Consider the following 22008-nt stretch of genomic DNA (forward strand, 5'->3'; position numbering starts at 1 on the left):
ATGAAGTCCCATTACTTCTCAACACTTCAGTGTGCATTACCTAAAAACAAGCCCTCTCTCCTACATAATGACAATACTATCAAAATTAGGAAATTAACATAGATCTAATATCATTATCTAATCCACAGATCTCATTCCATTTTGCCATTTGCCCCAGTAATGTCTCTCATAAGTCTAAGACTGAATCCAAAATCGCATGTTGAATTTAGTTGTCATATAGCTTTAATTTCTTCCAGTTTGGCACAGTTCCTCAATCTTCTTGCCTTTCATTATTTGACATTTCCAAAGAATACAGATGAATAACTTTAATGGGAATTACTGTAAGTTGATACGTGATATGTTTAATTTAAATATATTTAATGTGTTCCCATAGGTGATGCATTTTTGGCAAGAATACCACAGAAATGAGACTTTATTCAACAAGCATTTGAAAAACCCAATCTTACTGACTTGTATTTTAATTATAGAGTTAATTTATTCATTTTTGACAATTATTAATATATATTTTTACTTATTACTGCTATATTTTTTGCATTTTCCTTATATTTTCCCCCTTTTTATCCTTATTTCTCTCATTCTTTATAGTCTCTCCTCTAGAGTGCACATTAGACATATGTTGCATCTTCTCATTCTCGACTTCATACCTCAGTTTTGTTTTTGATAAGAATTTGAGAGTAATAAAATCTCTCAATCTTTACATGTCTGCAAATGTACTTGTATTGACATCTTTAATAACTGCTTAGCTGGGTATAAATTTTCTTTAGCATGGTAATTATTCTTTTTATTTCTACCATCTAGTGTTAGTGGGCAGTGTTATGTCAGTGTATCTCTATTTATATTTGTTGATTTTTTTCATCTTGTGACTTTGATGATCATCGATAATATATAATTTTGATACAACTTGATAGGTGTGGATTTTTCTCTGCTGGTTTCATTGGTAGCCAAGGAAGACCTCACCCCTGAATACTGCACAGGCCTCAGTTACCAGTTTTCCACAGGTGATATTGTTTTTCATTTGGCCTTAGCTGAAAAGCTATTTCTCTAGTCCTGTGGGTTGATTTTTTAAATTTTTTTATTTTAATTTTTTAGTCTCCTTTTGAAATGTGGACTCTTCATGATTCCTGGTAGCTCAGTTCTGGTTTCTTGAAAGTCCTGGCCCTTGGACAGGCTTTTCTCCTGTGCTAGTGTTAGAACCCAGTCTCCAATTGTTAAAGCTATATTTTGGCCTGATTTCTCTATAACCCTTCAAGCTACAACTGGACACATTCTTTTGACTATGAGTTTTCTCTTCATCAGGCATCTAAAAATATTTCTCTTTTCTTTTCAAGTTCAAAAATGATTTTGTTTAGTTGTGTGTTTCATTTTGTTGTTGTTTTATACCTTATATAGCATTGAATATTTTATGTCAAATAGACTGTAAATTTTTAAGTTAAAATAAAATAAATTAAGAACAAATTGAAAATTATAAATTAAGTAAACTGTAAGTTAATTACTAATATGCAGATTATACACACACACACACACACACACACACACACAAATATTACACCCTATAAGCCCTGTGAACTCTGTGCCTAATTTAGAAAAGGCTCATACAAGACAATTAATAATACTTAAAACTAATATAAAACATAATACAGAATTTTCTGTATTTCAGTCTACTCTAAGTCATATAGTTGAGATTAGTATTACATTTCACTATAGTAACAATGTCAAAAACACAAGTTAGATCAAAAAGCAAAGCTAAGATGGCTTCATGTTCTTTATGTTTTTACCTTTTTAAAAAAATTTTTTGCCTGGGTAGAGTGAATTTTATTGATGGTGCATGACAAAGTAAGGCTCCCTAAGTCCCTCTACTTCCTCAGGGAATCTAGAATGAAAACTTGAGGTCATAAAATTGTCATTGTGTTGGGGGACTGACTTGGGGCAAGAACTCCTTAGTAGCTAAGGGCTTCTCTTCCTCCCACTGAGGCTTGTGGTCAAGGGGGCTCTTACTCTTGGGAGGCCATATGGACCATAAGGTTCACCACTCTGTTGCTGTTGCTAAATTCACTGTTATACCAAGAAATGAGATTGACAGAGTGGTCATTGAGGACAATGGCAGCAGCCAACATCAAAGGTGGAGGAGTCTGTGTCACTGTTAAAGTCATGGGAAACAACCTGGTTTTCAGTATAGCCAAGGATGTCCTTGAGAGGGGCTTCCACTCCTGCTTCACTATTTTCTTGATGTCGTCGTATTCAGCAGCTTTCTCCAGGTGGCAGGTCAGATTCACAACAGACAAGGTAGGTGTAGAGACATGAAAGGATGTGCCAGGAAGCTTCTTATTCCCCTCAGGGGTGACCTTACCCATAACCTTGCAACACTGATAGAAGCAGGAATAATGTTCTGGCCAGCCCCTCGGCCATCATACCACAGCTTCCCAGAGAGGCCATCCATGGTCTTCTGGGTAGCAGTGGTGACATAGACTATGGTCATGAGTCCTTCCATGATGCCAAAGTTTTCATGGCTAACCTTGGCCATGGGGTCCAAGCAATTGATGGTATAGGAAACATTACTGACAGTCTTGAGGGAGTTCTCATACTTATGGTTTACACCTATCACAAACATGGGGGCATCTTCAGAAGAGGTAGAATTGATAACTCAGCCTTCTCCAAGGTAGCGAAACATGAGTGTAATCCACAACATATTCAGCACCAGCACCACCCCATTTGATGTTGGTGGAATCTCACTGCTGGAAGATGGTTATAGGCTTTTTATTGATCATAAGCTTCCCATTCTCAGCCTTGACTGTGTCTTCAAACTTACCATGGGTGAAATCATACTGGAACACGTAACCATGTAGGTGAGGTCAATGAAGGGGGCATTGATGGTTACAATACTCACTTTGCCAGAGTTAAAAGCAGCCCTGGTGACCAGGCGCCCAATACAGCCGAATCCATCCACTCTGACCTTCACCATCATGTCTCAGTTGCAGCTGGCACTGCACAGGATGAAGCAGCTACCAGTCCAATGGGAGAAGCAGAGAGCTTGTTTTTACCATTTCCAAGATGATATTTTTAGAGCTGTTCCAATGGTTGAGATACTTTCAGTTGTAACCCCTGCATCAAAAGTTTTCACATTCTTCACAATTCTTATAGATTAAGCCCTCACTCAGAAACCTGGGGAAACTTCTCGACTATTCAGGGAACTGACATTAACTCATATATATATATATATATATATATATATATATATATATATCCCCACTAAATAAAATAGTATTTTTTTCTCCTTATGAAATAAATATAATAATACCTACTTGGTAGGTTTATGAGAGGATTTAATAAGATATGCATATTAAATTTGCACTGTGCACCTAGTATGAAGAAATAAAAGTTCAACAAGTAGTAGCTGGGTTTGCTGTCACTGTATTAATGTCCTTCAGGAGCTGCTGCCCCAGAGTTGCCTGCTACATCAAGGACACCTCACCACCAGTTACCAGTTTGGGAAGCAAATATACAACTTAAACTTTAAAATTGTACATAGCAAGATTCCTTATTCAGAAACAAGAAAATTGTAGGAAGTAACCAACAAATACGATTCAGTGTTTTTCAATAGTAAAAAGCAAACACTATCAACAACTCTTTCTTTATACACTATTAGGCAGATAGGATGTTTTATATAAATGAATTTTTCATATAACAAAATCTTATGTTGAAATAACAGTTTTTGATGGATATATTTCTAAAATAAATTGCATCTTTCTCCCCTTGGTAATCATTATATACCATATCTCAGTCCCTATTATTTGAACAATACCAGGTTATCAGTAATTAGATTAGCCACTGATTTGGGAGTTTACCTATAGGACTATACACAGTTTGGAGGCTATTTTCATTCACAAGATGACTTCTTCTTTTTAAGACAGTCCGTTAAAGCTGTATTGAAAAAGGTAGGAATAGAAATAAAATGAAGAGAATTTTTTCATATGTTGGGAAAATATCCAATGGAGAGAGCTCAATCACAACTGTTTACGATTGGTTATAACTGACAGGTGCTCCATTGTGAAAACTGATAGCTCTCGGACTTTTCCAGTTTTTCCTTCTTCAGGGTGCAACAATTAGGTCCTAGTCCAAGAGATTCTAAATCAGTAGCTACATCTATAACAAATAACCTAGCTGATCTATAGAGCATACTTTAAGCAACAGTCCCTACGTTTTCTGGAAGAGTCCTTGAAATGATCCAAAGCCAGTGTCCTTCCTACAGTGCTACATCTAAAAAGGGCCTTATATATAAAAAATGTGGCAAAACCAAGGGAGAAAATGAGGCACTGTGGGAAGAATGATAAGTAGAGAATCATATCTTAATCCTGGATCAACTGGTAACTGGTTGGATACCTGGGTATGTTATTTCACTGATGGACCTTTATATCCTTATCTGTAAAATTAAGAAATTAAAGAAACTACTAGAGAGTCTTTAAGGCCCCTTTCACCAAAATCATGTTAGGATTCTTTTCTAAGCAAGTTACCAATGAATTAAGGTTTTACAAGTCTTGTAACCAGTAGTAATAAGTAATAATATGATCAAATTATATTATTTATTCTTCACACAGGTTCTAGAATTATTTTTTGGTAATATACAAATCAGATCACATTTTTGATTAACTCTACAATACCATCCTACTGCATTAAATAATGGGTCCAAACTCCTTACTATGGTCTGCAAGCCTCCCTTCCTAATTCTGATACTCACCCTGTTTCCCTCTTCCTCACTTTCACTACTGTCCTGACTTTCGACTACACAGACCTTGCTTTCACATCCCATTTTTCCACTTTAAGACAGTGGAATTTGCTGAATTCTGAGAATACCGTGCTCTCAGATCTCCCCATGTCTCTGCTTCATGACTGTAAGTCTCATTTCAAGCATCACCTTGTCAGAGAGGACCTTCCTGATCTGCTGACTAAAGTGATGAGACCCAACCCCACTGCATGCTGGACCCGTGTTTGGCAGCCTTGCTTTTCTTGGGGTGCTTATCACGACATGACATCGTATAGATACTTTCTTACTTCTGTCCCATTATACTCCCTTGTTTAGAAGTGAACTCCATGAGAGCAGGAATTTCGTCCACTTGGTCTAAAAGTTGAGTGAAGGAAAAAAAAAGTCACTGATATACTTAAATATTTTGTTTGAAGTATGACATTTTCAGGTTTCCTTTGTATCAAATTATTTAAATTAACCCTTGGTTTCTCAAACTTCTTTTGAACAAAAATAATGATTTTGAGGTGGATACAACCAATTTTTTGAAATCTGGCTGCCAAGTATTTCTGTGCTTAAATTGGACCAATGATCAAAAATGCAAAGAGAACATAGCAGCTAGCTGACAATAACTGGTAACATTAAAATCAGTGCCTTCAGATTCCTTTCAATAAGAAGCATTTCCTTGTGGTACTTTTTATAGACTTATCTCTTCCTCTGAGGAGAAATATAGGTCTTTAAAATATCAGTTGTACTCATTTTAATCCGAGCTTCCTCAAGTCTGAGGTAAAACTGTATGCTTCTAGTGATGAAGTCTGGGTACCAAGCATACTGTCTGCACCTGCACCTCAGCCTTCTCAACCTCTGAGCGCTTGCCTCCTACTTGGGGTGTGTTCCTCTTCCATTCTCACACTCTTCCTTGCCGCCGACTTATTTGCTATCAGTTAACTTGAAAAAATGTCACTTGACTCTGGTGCCTCCCCCAGATATTACATATTTCTGTTTTTTTTTTTTTTCTTTGTCAGCGTGTCTGAGGAATAGTATGCTTTTATGGTCTACAGCTACTTTTGAAATCCTCAAAATCTGTCTTTGAATTTCACACCCTTATGGATCAGCATTCTAGAAGTCTACAGTGTCTGATTCTGGCAAACCCAAGATTTTTTCTCCATCCTGAATCTCCCAGGGACTCTATAGCATTCAACATATTGAACTATAAAACTATATGTAATACAACTGTCCTTTCTTATAATTCTCACAATAACATTTCATAGTATGTGTTAGTAACCCTATTTACAGTTGAAAAAAGTGAGGTTGAGAGGCAATAACAACTCAGAAGTAGAGGCACATTTGAATTCAGTTCTTTCTACTAGAGCACATCAATTTTCAAAAGCAAAGAAGCAGCGGCACAAGTAGGAGAGATTTAGAATATATTATATTCTGGTTATTTTCTCTTTATAAAGATAGATACCAACATAAACAGACTAGATCTAAGTATTAATGATAATCTTTGGTAACATGTAGAGAAGCCAGTGGATCTGATGTAACAATCTAGACAAGAATGGAGAAATTTGTGAAATATTTAAGTTGCAGAAACACAGACTTTGGTAACTGATAGAAAATTGTATTAAGGAAATGAAAGAGTTAAAAATTACTCTCAAATTTCCTATTTGGATAACTTGATCCATGCTGTTATCAGGAAAGGTCAATTCAGCTGGAAACAGAGGAACTAGAAAGAGAAGTTTAACCATATTGAATCCAAGGTGCCTGCGACACATTCACTTGGAAATGTCCGCTAGCCAGTTGGATACACAGGTCTTAATTTCAGGAGATAGAGGTTGGGGCTGGATCTGAGCTTCATATTTCTGAAGCTATGGCAGTAGAAGAGATCATGTAGAGAGAGAGAGAGTAAGAGAAGTAGGTGACTTAGATGAGCCCTGGAAAAAAAAGATTAAGGGCCAATCACAGGAAGAAGGGACAATAGAGACAACTAATGGGTGTGGTTAGAAAGAGAGAAGAGGAGTCAGAATTAAATAGTGTCATAAAAACCAGGGAAAGAGAGTAACTCACCGAGAAGGGAATGGAAGTCCTATAAACACTGCTGAGATATAAAGGAAAATAAGGACCAGATGCTAGATTGCCATGGGTTAGAAGTTGAAGGAATAATAAATTCTTTTATGTTTAGTTATTATGAAAAAGAGAAACTTTAAATAAGTCTTTATTATACTTTATTGTTATTGTTTTAAAGTTGGAGATAAACACTTTTAAAACTGACAGAATTGGGTCAGTGGAGAAGAAATTGAAAGAAGGTAGGCGTGAGAAGTGAGGATGCTAAAAAGACAGGAAGTGGTCCTGCTCAGAGCACAGGAGAACTATCAGCGTTAGGCTAGACAGAGCGCTCCTTTTCTCTACTGAAGAGGGTGGCACAGAAGAAAGGATACAGTGCAGTTGCCGAATGTTGGAGGAAAAAGTATTAAGGAAATTTGGCAGCTTCTGTTTGCGTTATGAAATAGAAGGAAAATAAATTCCGTGAGAAGGATCTGAGAGGTTGTAGGTCAGGGTTGTGAGGAGATTTAAGAAGTTCTAAAAGTTGCTGAGCCTAACAGGAAAGAAAAGTATTGCCAGGAGGCCGTGAAGACCCAGGGGAGGTTGGAGATGCATTTATATTGTTTCCAATCTTTGTCCTCATGTGATTTTCTGTAGCAATCGAGGATTATGTTTAAATAACTTCTTGTTATTTTAAATATAGTTTTACACTATGTAATATGTCATTATAGTGATACTTTTTTCAAAAATTCCCTTTTGTCAGAAGTTTATATTTTTTCCAACTTGGGGCTATTTTAAATCATACCGTTATGAATAGCTTTATAATTTTAAAAAATGAAGTTTCTTAAGATTGGCTCAAAGAATGTGAAATATTCAGACATATTAACAACTGTTTTTAAAAATTTAGTCCCTCATGATTATTTCCAATGAAGATTTCTCTGCCCTTTTACTAACATTAAAAAGTCTCATTTTAAAAATAATTTAATATGTAAGTTATGTGATTATATTTATCTTCCTTTGCCTACCACCATGGTTGAATATTTCTCCCTATACTTATTGAACTATTGGAATAAACCCTTTAAAATATTTTTCTTCCTTAGCTAGAAAATAAACTAAGTTCATTTTCTTCTTTTCTTAGCAGAATTTCCCTCAGGATCCTTTTAGTAAAATTCTAAATGTATCTATAAATTTAGATATCACTCCAACGCCCATCCTTACTTGAAGGCATATCTTTATTTTTTATTTTAGGAAATGACTATGACTCACAGCTTCAATTATTACCTTCATAGTTCTTCTATCACAATACTATACAGTCTCATCTCTTACCGAAATTTTAACCCTACATTTTGACTCAGGGTGCCACCCCTGAGCTCGAATGTGTTCTGGCAAAGAAAATATTACAGGAGCAATAGACTCATCCCTGGGAGCATAAAAGACTAAAAGAAGCACAAGACTTAAGGAAAGGAGACATGACTTGGTATAATCAGGGGTTTGGGGAAGTGCGAGAGTATTTTGAAGTTGCTACCAGGGAAAAGACAATGCCAAAAATATGAGAAAAAATAAGATGAATGTTAATTAAATAATACATTGTGAATAAATGTATTAACATTAGCATTATTGTTGCAATTAACTTCTATGATCTAAACTTGTCTATTTTATAAAATATGGTAATATTTATTTTTTTCGTTTTTGAATACCTACCTATTCCATTCTTCTGTTACTGAAAAATTTTATAAAGATTATATACAATGGCTCTGATATTACCTTTGCACAGTATGAAAGAATGTAATGGAGATAATTACAATATACTTGAGAATTAACAATAAATTTAGATGACTAGGTATCCCCTTACTACCTCCTTATCTAGCTTTGACTTTGCTCCTCGTTTATTCCACACTATCAATTCTACATTCACCTAACACCTTATGGAAGGGATGAGCTGTAGCACCCTGCTTTGTAATTTTAATAAATCCTACTCAAAGTGAAAATGTTCTCCTGAGTGACATCAACGATGTCCATAAAACATAATAAATATAAAATAGTTTGTAATCTTTGAAATTATATTTTGCCATAAAAAAAAAAAAAGATGCAGGTAAAGTAATGATTGCAAAATCCAGAGACAAAGAATCCAGAAATGATATGTTGGAGAGCACAAGCAATACTTGTGAGAAGTGACCTCAGACTTTGAATGGTCAGCTTGAGTCATTTAAGAGCAAAATTCCCACAGTAAAAAAATAAGCAGCACCGCCGCTTTAGAAAAACAGACATTGAGATGACCCATCTCTCTTTGCCGTAATTCCAAATTCAGAGGTGAGGCAGGAAACTCAAATGTGAATTGTGGCACACTCTCCAACACAAAGATGGTTGCTGTAGATGGCATAACTTTGGCTCCACCTGTAAATGAATAGGTTGGTATTTTGGTTTTTAGGTTAATCTGCTATTACATTGGCTTATGGGTTTCTATATACATGGTTAGTAAGAGCTGGAGTTGGATTAAAAAACTCCGGTCTTCTTTCCTCTACACCAGATTTCTTTTCTAGACATTTCTGAATTGGAAAGAAGCATTCAATTGTATAATTTATTCTAAAATTATACTATTAGAAACTTGAGTTTATAGATTTGACACATTAATTGATTAATCAACATACAATACAAAGCATTAGTAATAAGGTATTCTATTAAAAATGTCTTTACTTTAGCACAACTAAAAATTATGGCTTCAAAATCAATTTTCAAAACAGTAATATCCACACTTGTGAACCCTACACCTTTAATAAATAACATTGTACCTTGTAATTGAAGACATAATTTCAAATGTAAAAAATAAAAATATTCACTAATATTGCATATTATTTTAAAATGCTTTAAAATCAATACCATGCAGGATCATAAAAATGAAAAAGATTAAGTTTTAATCTGGGAAAAGAGAATAGTGAATCCATTACTGAAAATAAAGTGATATATCATTCCTCATTAAATATAGCTACCATGTTTTTCTTGTGTTTCTATTTTCCTTTGTATAGTAGAATCCATTTTAAAGGCAGTCAGAAAAAGATAAATAACATTTTCTAAAATTCTGATATATTTAATGTGTCCTTTTCAATTTTAGTTATCTTTTAATATAAAAATATTTTATGGAAAAAAATGACTTTGAAAAAAGATTATAAATAAATAGGAATACTTTGGCCCTTGTATGAATGTGACTAAACAAACACCAAAGAAATGATGACAGGTACATTACTCATGTCTTTTCCTTAGACATAGATTGTCAGAAATCTTCTTCAGACTCTAGCTAGCAAATATGTAACTGAATTGTCAATTAAATATATCCTTGGTCAACTTTAAAATTTAAATTAATGATTTTCCAAATGAAAATTAACTAACTTGGTGGTATCAAATTTATCTCCAACATTTTACCTCCTCTTTTAATTTAATCTCCGCCCCCCATATTGGTGGAAAGATTTCTCAAATATAAATCTTTCCTCTGCCCAAACACCAAATCATATTTCTATACTTCTAGTAAAAAATGAGATATATTAGGGCATGACTTACCTCAAATTTCTTACCAATGTGATTGCATCATTGCTATTATTGATGAAGCTTCAACCAGTGCTCCAACCTGTGCAAATGTCATTACCAGCCATACTTATCCTAATATACAGCCCTTTCTCTCAAGTATAACTATGGTCTTGCCTTGTGCCACTCTTAGAAACTCTGCTATAAATGTCTGTTGTTTGAGAATTTTGATTTGAATTTGAAAAGGGTCTTATTTTTTATTTAAATTATTTAATCTTAAAACTAATAACATAAAAAATGGCTCAAAAAGTCATGGTCCTTGTATTCATTTTGCAGCTGTTAATACCGATAGTATGTTTAGGAAACATTACTACCTCATTCACCTCAATATCTGGATATTTTACCATACAAATTTCTTGAATATATGAATTGTCATTTCTTCTCACACATCTCAACTAATTGTGCTATTTTGTGGATTAATTCCAAAGAATAGTTTATTAGTTTTGAAAGAAGGCACCAAATCTACTCAACCTATATCAATGTAAATAAACAAAAACAAAAAACAAAACAACAAATGATTGAACTGTTTTTCAAGTTAACAGCTCATTATGCCATAATTATCATTTGATTTGCATATCCCTGATAATGAAAGCACAATAATATCAAAAAGTAAACTCAATTTGACTAATGAAACGATATTTATATCATAGTATGAACGTTCAGAACAAAAAGATTATGTTTAAGACTGTCTTCTAAATTAACAAAACACAATTCCACTAGTACCTTACTTTCAGTTTATTTCCAGACACACACACACACACACACACACACACACACACACACACACACACCAAAAAAAGGCAGGAAGAGGACCATTTTCCTGAAGGGAGAAGACTGAGGTATCCAATAGTTAGTGACAGTTAATGATCTGTTACTATAGAGTCTCAAATTCTTTTGCTGTTGGAGGCTTGGAGGCAAGTGATATGTTAGAAGCATGGTTTTAATTTTCCTTCGAAGAACCCTTTAAAGAAACACTTTATGGAAGTTCTTTAAGAAAAAATAGTGTATTTGCAAATAAAATCAGTGCTCAATTTGCATAATATACTTCTGTATTTTGTTTAAGACTGTGTCTATTTTATGCTCTACCCTTATTTGCAATTAGGGAATACATGCTTTTTAAGGACACTATATTGAACTGAAGAACATTGCATAGATAATGTGAAGAAATCCTCTACTACTGTATCTTGAAAGAAAGTTTATGTATAAGGGATTCTTATATCTGGCAATTATAAATATTATATGTTTTTATGAGTTAATTTATTCTTTCATTATTGTCAGTTTTAATTCTTTAGGTCTAAGGTACTAATTTTATCCAGGCAGGCACAAGATTATCATTTAAGAAAATTATTACAATAGAGACTGGGAACAATGATTGATTCATATTTCAATTGAAGGACAATAACCAGAAAATGCAAAATCATTCATATTCCCTGAACTTCTTATCTATTACCCAGAATTCTATAATTCAAAATATAGATATCAAAATGTGAGTTTATTTTAGATTTATGGTAGCTTACACTTGAAAATCAGAGTTTTCAAGGTCTCTTCTTTCTTTCCTTTGTTTCTCAAGGAACTTTTACCATCTAATTACATCAGTTTAGTGTCCCGATACATATTATACTGAAATAGAAATGATACATTGAAAGTAAAAAAAGTATAACAAACATAGCAAGTCCTGACTTCTTAATGTTGCTCCAGCTTTCTCTCCACAGTTGGGTGAGAAATTTCCTTCCTTCATGCATATCTTCATGATTAGTGTGCTTATATCATTTGATTAAATACTTCAGCCATCTAAACCCACAAGTCATTTCTTCTCATTTCAACATTTTTATCACAATAGCCTCCAAACTCTAGTCTTCTGGTCTTACCAGGTAGAACCAAGTTTGATTATAGTCTTTCTTTGCCCTCAGAGTCATCAAATCTTTCTAAATCTTACAACTGAGACCACAGTTCTCTGAGATTCAGCGCACTCATCATTGTATCAGTCATCACTCTAATCCAAGAATGTATTCTTATGTATCTGAACAGCAACAACAGCCCCTGAGCCACTCTTGTTCCCTGTCTTTTACCTTAATTGTAAACTCAACTTGGAATATACATACTGACTTTGTTCATCAATCTCAATACTAGCTATGCAATCTTCTCTAAATGAAATTCTACAAAAGTTGGTTCAGCCAGTTTCTTACTTTTCTCAACACAGCATGCTCATCTCATCACTCTAAATTAGTCATGTATTTCTTCCATGCTTTCTATTGTCTTTCTTCTATGCCCTGTTACTTATAAATTTCAATCCCAATCTCAACTCATGTTCTCTTAAGTATTACCATGATATGATGGCCTTGGTTTAGCTTAAATTTCCTCATTCTTCTATAGAATTTGGGCTATACCATTATGTACTTGCTTCCCATTAAAAAATACTCCTTCTGTTTTACCAACTATAACTTTTTTTCCCCACCAATTACATTTTATGTTTCCTAAAGGTTGTAACATATTTTCAGTTTCTCTGTTTCCTTGATCTACATAGCATAGTTCTAGTCAGAGCAGGTTTAATTGCTTGATGTTTTAAATAACTAGTACTATGAAACATAGTCTAATAATATCATAAGGTCATAAAATCTAAGAGCCTTCGATACCTGCTCTTCCCATAAGATGTCAACAGAAGATTGTCACACAACGTTATTATGATCTTCGGTTGGTTCATAGGTATTGTAAGATACCAGGAGATGTAAGAAACATCCCTAATTCAGAAAAAAATGTGAGAAAGTGCATCCTAAGGTCAAAGAAATTTAGTGTTTGCAGAAAATCCAGAATATATCGGTCATTGCCATACACAAATTTATATTGTATTTAAGTATCCCATTGTACATATTAATTTGATAAAAATTAATTTATTTTTAAATATATATATTAAAGTTTGTTGAAATTAAATAACATATCTGTCTAAGGTCATAGTTCTAGCAGATGGTAGAGTAAGCTTAGAATCTAGCTCACCAGGACAGTTCTGTAGAACAGAGCTGGTCTTATTTTCACTACAAATTGATACACTGAAAATTTTCATGTTCTCTCACATTTCTTCTCAAACAACCTACCAAGCACTAAAATTTAATTTCTTTCCTTTATTAGAGTTTTCCTTAAAGGAGAAATCTGCACTTAGGATAAGTTATGGGAGTCATTAGTGTAAAGATGCACTTAAATTCATGAAAATGTGTTAAATCTCCAAGAAAAAAAAGGGGTAGAAAATACAAGAAGACTCAATAATGAGCACGAAGGAATACGAATATTTAGAGACAAAAAGAAAAAGTAGAAGAGAAAGAAAGTGAAAGAAATGAGCAGCCATTGAGATGAAGAAAACCAGGAAACCACTATGAAAGTTATGAGACAGCAATATTTCAAGGAGGGAGTGGTTGTCTTTGGCAAAGATTGCTGAAAGTTCAATTAATATAAATCAGAAAGCAGTCTATTGAAATAGGTCCTTGGATGTCATTGTGGTCTTGATAAGGGCAGTTTCAGTGAAATTATGGGGTGAAAATCATTCTGTAATGAACTGAGGTATGTATGGGAGGGGAAGGATATAAACAGCTAATGTATACAATTTTTTTTTAAAGTTTAACTTTGAAAAGGTACAGAGAAATGGGATTGTTAGGTGAGGAAAAGGAATGCATTTTTATTTATGATGGGAGATTCTAGGCTATGTTCACACGCTGATGGGAATGACCATGTGGAAAGGAAGAGAGGGGATAAGTATAAAAGTAAGACCCATAGAGCTGTGACGAGAGTGGACGAGGTCCAGAGAAGGACTATAGGCGTTTGCATTTGATGCCAGGGGAAAGACATCTTCCTTAATAAAATAAAAGGGAACACAATAAGATAGCCTTCAGAATAGATGGGATTTTAGATTTGACAGAGAAAACATGAGGCATTTCTGGTGAAATGGTTTCTAGTTCCTCAATAAAATATGAAATAAAGCCATCACCTGATAATAAGAGTAGAATAGGGATGGGGAACGTTTGAGAAGAGGGGAGAGTATATAAAGTAGCATTTTAGGGATTAGAAAAAGTAACCCTACTATAGAAACAAAATAGGGTGGATGGGCATTTTTGAGTGTCAATTTGATCTCTGAGTTTTAGAATGAAACAAGCTAGCTTCAACAGGGCAATTTTCTCCAGGAATACCTAGCTACTCCCATGAAGGCACAGTGAAGGCTGATAGAAGGTATTCTTTATAGTTGAGGTTTTATAAGACAAGTGCAATCATGAAAGAGAAATCAAGGAAGTTGAGGGTACTTACAAGTTTGTGTTAGAACGATAGATGTTAGTCTTTAGCCTTAATAAGGGTGAACATGAAGCCAGAAAGGGCAGAAAAAAATGAGGAAGTGGTGAGGAATCATTAAAAAACTGATGAGGCAGAGGAATTGTAGTGGTGAGGGTGCTTGAGCAAACGGCTTAAGAATTGAATGTATGGATTTCAAGAATAAAGTGTTTATTTATGAAAAAGTACAGGATATGAATACGGGAATCAATTGCTTAGTTAGAATGAAGCATAAGTCTAGAAATGAGGCTGAGGAACTGAAACTCTAAAGTGTTGGTGTATTCATCTCTATGGATTTTCAAGTCACTAAGAATGATGGCGGGGTTTCTGAAGTAGTCAAAATAGTGAGGCGAGAAATAAAATATTTGGTGGATGATGAGCTGTGCTCAAGATTATAGTAGGTAAGAAGGTGATATAGACAGGATAGATGTCTCAAGTACCCATACAGAAATAGTAATTGTAGTAATGATCTGAAAGTCATATGAAAAGTAAAGAGAATCTTGGCTCTAATTTTTTGGCCCTGATCAACATGTGGAATGAGAGAAAAAACAGTCCTCACTTTAGAGAACAGAGAAAGTCCTGCTTTCTTGGGAAAGCCAAATTTCAGTGAAGCTAGGAATGTTTCCCAACATTTAGATTGTTTCTTCTTCCTAAAATGAGCAAAAAAAAAAAAAAAGTATGACTCATAATGCAATTATAATGGAATTTTTTGAAGATGTATGTTTGTAGCCTGCTCTTATTACAAATGTAATGGAGGTAGCCAATGAGTTGAAGAAGATTGATGTATTAGGATTCTATTGCTGAATAACAAATTACCATAAATTTAATAGCTTAAGACAACATCCATATATTGGCTCACAGTTCCATAGGTCAGAGTCTGGCACAGGATCACTGGGTTTTCCACAAGAGTTGAGTTCTCATCTAGAGACTCTGGTAAAGAACCTGCTTACAAGCTAATTCTGGTTGGTGGCCAAATTCAGTTCTTTGTTATTGTAGAACTGAGGTCTCTGTATCTTTGCTGGATGTTGTTTTCAAATCCTAGAAGCTAACTGAATTCCTCGGAAAATGGGCTCATCCTCTTTTAAGCCAGCAATAGTCTCAAATTTGTCTTAATTTTAGAGTCTCTGACTTCCTTTCTGTTTCCAACTATAGAAAACTCTACTATTAAATGGGTTGCGTAATTAAGTCCATCTGAATAATCTCTCTTGCTTAATGTTAATTGAGCTATACAACATAACCTAATCATGGGAGAAGCAAATCATCATATTCACATTCCAAAGAATTAAGGCTGGAAATCTTGAGGACCATCTTAGAATCCTTGGTAAGCAGCAAGAAAGAGTAATGTGAAGTATGACATTGGTATCGAAATGATGGTTCCTGAAGGCTTCTCAATTTCCACAGGATAACACGAATCCTTTAACATGAAACACAAGGTCTTTGATGACTGACATCTGTTCATCCTCATCTCTCGAATTTCTCTCTTATTGGTCATAAACAGCACCTATCCCAGAATACCTCATTTTCCTAAATATGCCATGTTCTCTCAAGCCAGTTAGCAAAAGAACAAATTTTAAAAGGCACCTTTGAATTTCTTAGGATCAAATTCTTAGTAATTTTTGTTCAGACATGTACATATATATATATATATTTGAAAGGACTAGCTTGTTTGTTTGTTTGTTTGTTTTTAATTAAATGACTGAATTTTGGTTGGGCTTCATGGAACAGCTTGAAAGGGCTGATTGCTTTTAATGCTATGGTCCTATATGAGTTGGTACTTCCACCATGGAGCTTGCTAATAAAATGAATATTCTAGTATATTAGAGAAAAAGCATGATGAAATAAAGTGGTTACTATAGGCTATGGAGCCAGACAAAATGACTTTGAATTCTAGCTTTGCCAATCACTGTGTGATCATGGGCAAACCATGAAACTTTGCTTCAGTGTCCTCATCTGCAAATACTGGTAAATAACCATGCCACTGATGGCTGTGGAATTTAAGATGTCTTCAAAGTGTCTAGGACATTATAGGACATTATAGGTCCTCAATAATGTAAATACTTAATAAATATCTGAATGGAAAATAATGCTATTGATCTTGATTTCCAATTTATAACTAATGCCTTAGCTTCTATTCATGTAAAATGAAAAGATTGGTTTTCTCTCTTATTAATACTTCTTTAATATTTATTATCCAAATTCTATAGCATTTAGCACTGTAATGGTCACTATAGAATACATAAAAACTTATAAGATATGATGCTTGCTTATAGAATCCTAAAATGTAAAGCATATGATAAGGCTCAATCTCATAAAAATTAATTACAAGACATTATGCATGACAGAATGTGCATAGTATTAATAGAATATTATTAATACTGTAAGAATCTTAGTTTAACCACATAAATGCAAGAACAAAGTAGTCTAAAGTTCTATATAAGCCAATGCAAAAAGTTAGAATTTATAAAGAAGCCAACAAATGCATTGATTTCTGGAAGCAGGAATAAAGAAATAAATATTAACAATTTCAAGGGGAATTAAACAACAACATTTTGGTGTAGAAAACAATGAGCAAAGAAGACCCTTACCTTCACTTGGTAGTAGGAGCCAGACAAGTGCACATAAAAGATGGTAGCACCTTTCCTTGTTTCAAATTTATAAGGAACATTTTTAAAGTGCTGTTGGAGGAGGATGTCAGGAAGTCAATATTTTCCAGAGTCAAATTTGAGGATTTGAAGATAGTAAATTTATGTTAGACTATAATAGTACACATCACGTAGATAACAAGATCGACTTGGTCAAATTAGGTGCAGTCTGCAGGAAAATGGAACCTAAAACTGAAAAATGATTTAGATCACAAAGAGATGGGAGCTATGATTATTCATTACTTAATATGAACAAGCAGTTCAGGATGAAAAAAATGCCAGTTGTATCGACATTTGAAAAGTGTATTGGCTTTTTTTCATTCATTTAAGTGAATGTTTTAGTAAATTAATAAGCATGTTTTTGGAGAGGCTGCACAGTGACTAAACAAGCAGACTCTGGAGACTGTAAGCCCCTGGATAAAATGCTTAATTAACCTCTTGGGGCCTCGGTTTCCACATCTGTAAAAGAATTATAGAAATAGTATGTATTTCATAGGGTTGTGAAAAGATTATAGGAGTTGAAATACAGAAAATACTTAGAACACCTGGTGCCCAAGAGCATTGTCCGTCTTTTTCTTTGTATTATTAGCCATGTAGTCACAACATTGTTTTGAAGTAGAATGTCATTTTAGGGGCCTTTTGAGTTTTCACATTTACTTCCCAAATGCCCCTTTACCTGGGGCTTTTAGGAATGAGTGTAATGAGTCCCAGAGAAACTGAGCATTTGTGACAACATGGATGGATCTTGAGATTATCGTGCTAAGCAAAACAAGACAAACAGAAAAAGTTGAGAACCATATGGTTTCACTCATATGTCACCCCAATAAATTTAATTAAAAAAAAAAAAAGGAACTGAGTCCCACACCTACCATCACAGAGCTGTTCAGCGAAGAACCAGGGCTCCTGAGAATACAATTGGTGGTCGATAGTGATCAGACCTAGAGAAAGAGCAAGAAGATGATCAGGGGATTGTGGGGCAGAAATCCAGTAGATTAACATGTGAAAAAGAAAACTAGCTAATTAGATCAAGGACAGCTCAGAAAGAACTGAATGACAATTAGCATTATTCCACAAAAAGGTGTTGCTACATCTGAAAATGGTAATGAAATACTCATTGGAAGGAAAATCAAAAGTATGCAAAATGCCATTATTTGCTTCTCTTCGATGTTTATTTTCATCTTTAAATTTTATCTAATCAAATTTGTTATGTAGGTGTGTATGTTGGTTTTAAAATATAATTTATCTTTCAAAAGATTCATTTAGTGCAAAATTTCAGGAATCTTACATGCCAGGTTCCTCCTGCAAACACAGTTAAGCAGGATAATATTTTTTAAAAAGAAAAGAAATAAAACATCACACAGAATTTAGACCTGCTATTGTTTTAACTTAGACCACATTTCAAGTTTTTATAAATTAGTTTATCTCCTGAGTGTGTGGAATATATACATCTTTCATTGCATACTTTCCCAGTTTTACTAATTTACTCATACTATAACACAGATCTATTGAAGTCCAATAAGATTGGCTAGTATTTTTCTGGGAAATAATAATAGCCCATACAAGACATATGACTTACTGCTATGATCACTAATCAAATGTTTTCCTGGACCTTAATTAATAACATGCCAGGCAAGGATCTGTATATAATCATCTTGGTGTCAGCATAACTTAGCAAAAAATCACACGAAGAGTTGATTCTTCTAAATATCCACTGAAATAACATATTGATTCTTTTTTAAAGTAACTTGGTAAAGAAGAGGAAATTGTACATGATTATTCAGTCTCAAGTAAAAATCACATAAAATAGCCTTCGATAGGTCAAAACAAATTTTAATTTGCACAATTTGATAAATAGCCCGTAATGCCTTTGAATGATAGAATTGACTTGCAGACCTAAGAAGCCAATTCTTTTGAAGAGTAGTGCAAATTATTGAAGACATTTTTATCCTCTCTCTACTTGGATATTGATTCATTTCTATATAACAGGAAAAAAAGAGAAAATTGCAATTATAGCAGTGCTGTTCATTCTATTATAAGTAGAGAACTACCAACATTTCTATTATTAACCCCTATTGTCACCGGTTTATGATCTCAGCAGTAAACTTGGCATGGATGATACCTCCTTGTGAGTACATTTTTTTCACCATGTTTCATAAGCCATTTGTCTATTTATGAATTATACAATTGCCAGAAATAATGTGCACTCAAATAGGCTTTTGATTTCCAATCACTCTGAATAAAGGTTTATGTTTTAAGATGAAAGCACTGCCTTCAAAATATTCTAAATTCCTTTTGGCATTTTGGTTTGTCCTTTTTTATTTTCTAATTCCCCAATCTGTCTGTTTAAGGGAAATTTTAATATAAATTAATAAAACCTGATCTCAAGCAATTGGCTCACTTCACCCAAGTTAACAATTGGCACAGATTGCTAGGTGGAAAAGTCAGCTGTGATGATTGGTATCAATTGCCAGGCTGACTGAAATAACGCTGTTAGCTTTGTGACAGTTCACTTAGCCCATCAGGTGCAGGCAGAGACTTAGAGTCTTTAACGTGCATTTTGAAACTTCTGATTCACATACATAACCAACTAACACAGAATTGTTGCTTAAATAATAAATGTATTATTAAAAAATCATGAACTCTATCACACATATATGAAGATATGGATATAATATATAGTTAGATTCACTATATATTATGTATACATTATATGCAATATGTATGTATAATGTATAGTTAAAAGAAGATAAAAATAAATACCATTTATCCACCACCACAGTTAAAAGTAGAATGTAACCAGAACCTTTAAATTCCCTAGAAACCTCTCCATTATTGAATGTCCTTTCTCCAACAGGTAACCAAAAAAATATTTTCATATTTCTCTTCATATATTTTTCTGTAAGTAACATTGACTCAGTGTTCTTGTTTGGGTTGATTAAATAACTGAAATGACACTGAGTTTACTCTCTAATCATTTTTCATTTTCACTCTGTTAAGTGTTTGGGGGTTCATCCAGTTATTACAGTAGTTGTAGCTCATTTCCATTGTTATCTACTAGCATTTCTGCTTCTCAGACCACCACAAGTTATTTACCCATTCTACTGTTGGCAGACCTGAAGTTATTTCCAGTTTTTTTCTATACATGTTAATTACACTAGTATATTTGCAGAGCATAATTAAGGCCTAAAGATGATTTCAAATAATTGTTTGAATATGAAATTACACCATTCCAGCATTAGACATTTGAACATAATTTTTTATCTGAATTGCTTTAGCCAAACCAACTTCTGACAAAGTCTAATAGATTTGCAATATAAACTGAGGCATTAATATTCTTATAATAAAGGTATTCTTTCAAAAAGAGTCAGAACTAGTATCTCCAGCACAGTTACATGTGCCAGACTTTCTCTCCTGTTTGCGTGCCATCCGGATTTCCTTGAGAAACCCTGTCATTCCCTCTGTGCTATAATCCAATGAAAACGTTTATTTGCAGCCAGTTTCCATTAAAGTTTAGGTTTGGGTTTAATCTTCCCCCCCTGCTTGCTCCTTCTTTCAAGCCCTTGCTAGTGTTGTCCGTCTTTCCTGAACAATCCTTCAATCTCAGTCTCTGTGGTCAGCCCCTCACTGAATCGGATTCAGTCCCCATCTTCCATTCTGAAGCTGGCCTAGATTTCTCTTCCACACAAATACATTTGCATTTTGTCCTAGGTGTTGCCTTACATATAATCCTATCCTCTAAATGTTCCTACCATTCAAGGAATCATTTTGATATATATTATATTTGTAAAGCACTTTCCTTGTGTATGTTTTTAATCATCAGTAAATGAGAGCTATTAATGACTCGACACCACAGCTTTTTATTTCTCTTGTATTTACTGTATGGCTTTAGTGGGTATTATTATTTCTGGATTCTCAATGTTCCCAAACATTTCCTTTTCCTTTGCCTGCTTCCTGTTCAATAACTCTCTATTTTAAAACTTCTTTGATGCCCAGATTGTAGATCTTAAGAGCGTCACCGACTGATTTATTTGTTTACTCATTCATTTAACAAATATTCTTGGATACCCAATATGGACCAAGCACTATGCTAGACACTGAGCAGACAGAATAAATGAAGCATGGCCCTTGCTCTCAAGCAATTCCCCATAGGTATAAAAGACACGCACACACACACACGCACACACACACACAGATTATTACAACATCATATGCAAATAGAATAGCTGAGATCAGCACTGGGCATTACAGGAGATTATAAAATTGACATGCATTTAATAGGGCAGGGGAAATGGAGAGATCACAGAAGCCTTCCTGGATAAAGGTACTACAGAACGAAGAGATATCAGGCAGGTGAAGGAATAGGGGTAACCTCTTATGCAGTGGGCATAGCAGTAAGTGATAAATACTAGAATATATTAGCTACTATTATTAATGCAGCAAAAGAAAAGACATGCAAACAAAACACTTTTGACCATCTATTGTAAGAGCTGCAAATAATTACTAGAAAGTTATACGAGAGATAGAGAGGTGAGAGATGAAACTCTGAGGCTAGAGCTGGAGGCAGAGATAAGATCATGGAGGGCTAGTATAGTGTGAGTGAGAACTAAGGCTTTTTCTTAACGGTAATGAGAAACTTTGAAGAATTTAAGGAGGAAACTGAAGAGGTCTGACTATTGTTTTAGATAGATTATTTAAACATCAAGG

The 22008-nt window shown here is 34.2% G+C and overlaps 1 pseudogene; it reads right to left on the minus strand.

Moving 5' to 3' along the window:
• Nucleotides 1-1991: 1991 nt before the first annotated feature.
• LOC107509613 lies at nucleotides 1992-2959 on the minus strand (annotated as a pseudogene).
• Between the last annotated feature and the right edge of the window lie 19049 nt (nucleotides 2960-22008).

This window comes from Rousettus aegyptiacus, unplaced genomic scaffold (genome assembly GCF_014176215.1).
Source record: "Rousettus aegyptiacus isolate mRouAeg1 unplaced genomic scaffold, mRouAeg1.p scaffold_m13_p_8, whole genome shotgun sequence".
In the NCBI taxonomy this organism is placed as follows: Eukaryota; Metazoa; Chordata; class Mammalia; order Chiroptera; family Pteropodidae; genus Rousettus; species Rousettus aegyptiacus.